At 47.4% G+C, this 4,782-nt stretch overlaps 1 pseudogene; it reads right to left on the minus strand.

Annotated features, from left to right (window-relative positions):
- Positions 1-3,180: 3,180 nt before the first annotated feature.
- Positions 3,181-4,389, minus strand: LOC146209379 (uncharacterized; annotated as a pseudogene).
- Positions 4,390-4,782: the final 393 nt, after the last annotated feature.

Consider the following 4,782-nt stretch of genomic DNA (forward strand, 5'->3'; position numbering starts at 1 on the left):
ATTGTCTGTAATACTGGGTGGTTTCATAAAGAAGCTTCAAACAATTTGCCTTTCCATATGTCTCCTCTGTGCATAGCTTGCTGTCATCCAAGCACAACAGGCAATTATGAAAAAAAAATAAGAAGTGCACGTTCGCGCTCTGTTGTATATGACCTGCTTGCAATTTTCTTCAAAATCAGTAAACAATCATTTTCAAGGTAGCGCGAAATAATCTTGGTCCTTGTTTTTCACACTACCTTCAAAATGAACCAGATTCAACTCGCCCAACTTTCAACCTTACTACATCACGAGTACCTGCAGCTATGCACAAAAAAAACATGTTATATTTTCCTAACTTTGTATGCTAAAATTCACCTAATAACGTAAACTGCTAGTTACTTTTGCAATGATACGCTACTGCCTGCTTCCATCTCGATGCAATGCTTCCACGCATAAAAAACGGCATGTGTTGCTAGTACAGGCTCTGCAGCTGGGCCGAGGAGGGCAGTGTGGGACGCCTGCAGAATTTTGGTAAAAAAGTAGTTGGGCATAGCATTGTAAGGTGTTTCAATATACAGTATAGAGTACCATGCACTGTGTATTGGTAACATATGAAATAATCAAAACTGAAAGTAAAAGTAGGTTATCAAACCTAAATGACACTGAAGTAATGTAAGTGCTGTCAACTTACGCTTTAAGGCATATCAGGGTCCTTCTAAAATGTTTCGCGTATTAGATTACGCAAGGATTAGAGTATTTTTTTTTCCTGTGTGTCTTTGCAGACTTATTCAAAAATTACCATTGGATAATAAAATAAGCCCATGTAAGAATGGCAGTGTTTCATATTTGTGTCCCCATTATGCTAAATTAAGACCAAATACTAGTGCTAATTGGAAAGGAAGTTTTTCAATGTGTGATTGAACCGCTCTATTTGCCCATTCGCTTGGGGATAGTACACCGACGAATGGGAAAGAAGGATACCTCTGCTTTGCAAAAAGGTGATGAATTCGTACGATGTGAACTGAGGTCCATTATCACTTCTGGATAGCCTTCACGGGAAAAAACACTTATTAAAAGTCATTTACGGTGCTTGTAGACACTCGGCTGCAAAAGTGTACTTCTGGTCATTTAGAATGGTAGTCAACAAGCGTTATTGCAAATCTGCTGTTGTAAGCTGCATGCGCCAAAGGACCAACAATGTCTTGGCCAAGCTTCTGCCCAGCTTCCTCAGGCCCTTCAACAGGATGCAATGGTGCTGGTGAGGTTTTGGCGGACTTATCTGCCTCCAGGCAGATGTGAGTTTTTTTATTGCCATTTCCACTTGCTGATACATTCGTGGCCACGAGAACCGCTCACGCAGTCGCGCCTTCGTGCGCTTGATACTCGGAAATGTCTCGTCGTGGTGCTGATGATCGGAGCCGTGAGGGAGGATGGAACAACGATGCGTTCTGCACGCAGTAGAAAGTTGTCAACAACGGACAGTTCTTCCCGAATACAGCAGAATGGCGTCGCCTCTTCCGAAATGGATTCTTTGACGGCCAGGAACTCAGCACGAAAGACTTCACGGTTTCCAGACAACCGTCGTCGAGGGCAGCCTGCCTGAACTTCTTTGTCACACAAGCTGGCGCAATGAACGAGATGAATCTTCCTCCTTAGCAATCTCTGCCTCCAAGGTACGTGCTGGCAGCCGAGAAAGTGCACCTGCTACAGTGTTTATGAACCTCTTGCGGTATTCAACAGTGAAATTGAAGCAAAGCAGTTGTGCACTCCAGCATGCGGTTCGGAGTGGGCGTGTTCCATGTCCTTGGGACGGCAACAAGGACACCAGTGCTTGGTGGTCTGTTCGAATTGTGAAATGACGACCCGAAAGCTATGTGTGCCATCGCTCACACACCCAAATGCATGCTAGTGCTTCCCGTTTACTGACTGAATATTTCCTCTCCGCAGGCGACAGTGTACGACAGGCGAAAGCGACTGTGCGGAACTTGTGGCCACTTTTCTGCTGCAGGACTGCTCCCAGTCCACAGTCGGACGCGTCGGTCAACACAATTACTGGAAGGGATGGATCGAACATCTGGAGAACTGTACTTAATAGTATTTCCTTAACTCTCCTGAAACTGCCGTCTGCTTCAGCTGACCAGATGAATGGCTCAGTTTTGCGAAGAAATATTATCATAAGCTCGACCACTTGAGCCAAGTGTGGAACAAACTTGGAATTATATTCCACGAGACCCAGGAATGAACGGAGGGCGGCAACATCAGTTGGCACTGGCGTGTTAACTATGGAATCTACCTTCTCTGGGAGTGGCGAGATACTATGAGCAGTGACCTTATGCCCTAGGAAGTTAAGTTTCAGGCATGCGTTCTTGATCTTTTGCAGCGCGGTCTTCAAGTTTGAAAGCTGCTCTTCTGCGGTCTTGCCGAAAATGATCACATCATCGATGGAGAACAGCACTCCGGGCCAACGGTCGAGGATTGTCGCCATCATCTTCTGAAATGCCGCTGGGCAGAAAAAAACCCGAAGCAAACTCTTTTAAAGCGGGAAAGACCGTCACGAGTGAGGAATGCTGTCTTATCTCTGCTGTCAGGGTGCAAAAGAACCTGATGGTAAGCAGAAGCCAAGTCGCGTTTTGTGAAGTGTGCAGCGCCTACCAAAGCGTGAAGCAGTTCCTCTGTATGCTGCAATGGGAAACTGTCTGGAACAATAGCTTTGTTCGGCTCTCGAAGGTCTACACATATCCTGATGGTACCATCTTTTTTGTCAACTACAATAGGAGACAGCAATTCAGAAGTATCGATGCGCTCGATGATGTCAAGGCTCAGTTACCTCTCAAGCTCATTTGATGCTGGTGAACGGAGAGAATATGGCAGACGGCGAAGCTTCGAAGCTACAGGCTGTACGCCTTGCCGCGTCTTGATGCGATGGATGAACCCTTTAGCAAGACCCAACTCGGGACTGAAAAGCGAACTGAACTCCTCTGCAAAGGCTGACGGCAGATCTTTGTTGCGGGGCTGCTCGCTTGATGGTGTGGAAATTGAACGAGATAGCGGGTCATTGACAGTCGACTGCGGAACAACGGACATGTGCAAGCATTTAAAAGCAGAACCTTCAATGCGATAATCAGAGGCTTGAATGCCGTCAAGACCGATCAGACCGTTCCTCGATGAACAACATAAAAACGTCGTGAAGCTGCGCGGCCTTTAAACTGAATGTCTCCCTGGAAACAAACAACCTAGCACGGAAATCGGGCGTTGAGAGTAGTCAGAGTGACACGCGGTGCAGGGAGGAGTGGAACGCTCTGAAAATATCGACTGTACTCTTGCTCCGATGTAATTGAAACAGACGACCCTGAATCGACAATAAATGTCAAAGTGACTTTCAAGACTTGCGCTTGAATATGAATTCCGCTGTTTGGAACGTTGTAAAGTCCAAACTTGCTCAGCACTGCTACATAACGAAACGTCTTCATGTAACTCAACTTCGCGGACTTGGTCTTGCATTTGAGTTCGTTTGCGGTTGCATACTTTTTGAAAGTGGGCCTTGAGACCGCAAAAAGAGCAAGTCTTCTCATGCGCTGGGCACTGCGGCGCTGACGCTAAGTGGTCCTGCGAACCACATCGGAAACAATGTGTTGAACCAGAGCAGCTACTCCGTTCTCGGTTTCGCTCAGGGTGGCGGTTCCGCTGCGGAGCACGTGAGCCACCCGCCCCTCGTTAACCTCTGCTGAAAGGGAGCTGCTGGATGGGCATTTGTTTTTTTCGAAAGATTCCATGATGGTTTACGACGGTGCACCAATGCAATTGCCTCGACTGAAGCAGAACGCTTCTTCAGTTCTTCCGCTGCTTGCCCAAACTGAAGTGCAATTCGGACTGAGTCTTCGAAAGACAGTGTGGAACCCTCGAGCAGTAACCGCTCACGTACACGGTTGGAAGCTACGCCAGCAACGAATTGATCCCACAGAGCATCATCTTGCGAAGCAAACGAACAATGTGCGGCTAGCTGCCGTAGAGCGACAAGAAAGTCATAAATGGACTCGCCTGTGTTTTGGCTGCGGCGATGAAAACGATGGCGCTCGACGATAACGTTGCACGAGGTCGAAAACTGCTGCCGGCCGCGAGTGCAGAGTCGTATTCAGGAGCGGCAGACTTGTCATCGTCGAGGACTGCGGCGCTTGGTGCTGACGGTGCTGCTGCGGCGCTGGTCCCTGCATGTAACGTCTGATAAACACGCTGGCCCTCCATCCCCAAACAATGAAAAAGAATAGCCTTGCGCTGCTCTGGCTTGAATGCGATGGCTCCGGATGCCACCAAGTGCACGTTGAGCATTTGCTCCCGTTGCACCCACGGCAATGATGGACGGCCGGGCGTCGGAAGGAAGAATGGTGGCGGAGCAAGCCCGGTGAAGTTCATGGCGGTGGTTCCGGACGGTGCGACGGGGTTGGGGTAGGTAGGGGGAAGGTTCACAGCATCCTCGTCGCCAATGTGGTGTCTTCGAAGGTAGAACCAGACTCCAGCCATCCCGAACGAACACAACTCGTTTAAACACGTTTATTCATTCATACACACATATATATATAACGAAAAGAAAAGCGTCCCCTGAGGAATAAAGAATTTAATCCGAAAACGAAACTGAATATAATACTATGGTCATAACAAGAAATAATAAATCGGGCTACTCGACTTTATACTGATTTTATTGGGTCAATTAGGAATGAATGCTGTTGTTTTGAAATGGGTGAGGTATATTGTAGTTTATTGCGAATTATTGTTTCGTAAGCCAGTTTGTAGATGGATGGAGAGGAC

This window comes from Amblyomma maculatum, chromosome 1 (genome assembly GCF_055883805.1).
Source record: "Amblyomma maculatum isolate TAMU_Amacu chromosome 1, ASM5588380v1, whole genome shotgun sequence".
Lineage (NCBI taxonomy): Eukaryota > Metazoa > Arthropoda > Arachnida > Ixodida > Ixodidae > Amblyomma > Amblyomma maculatum.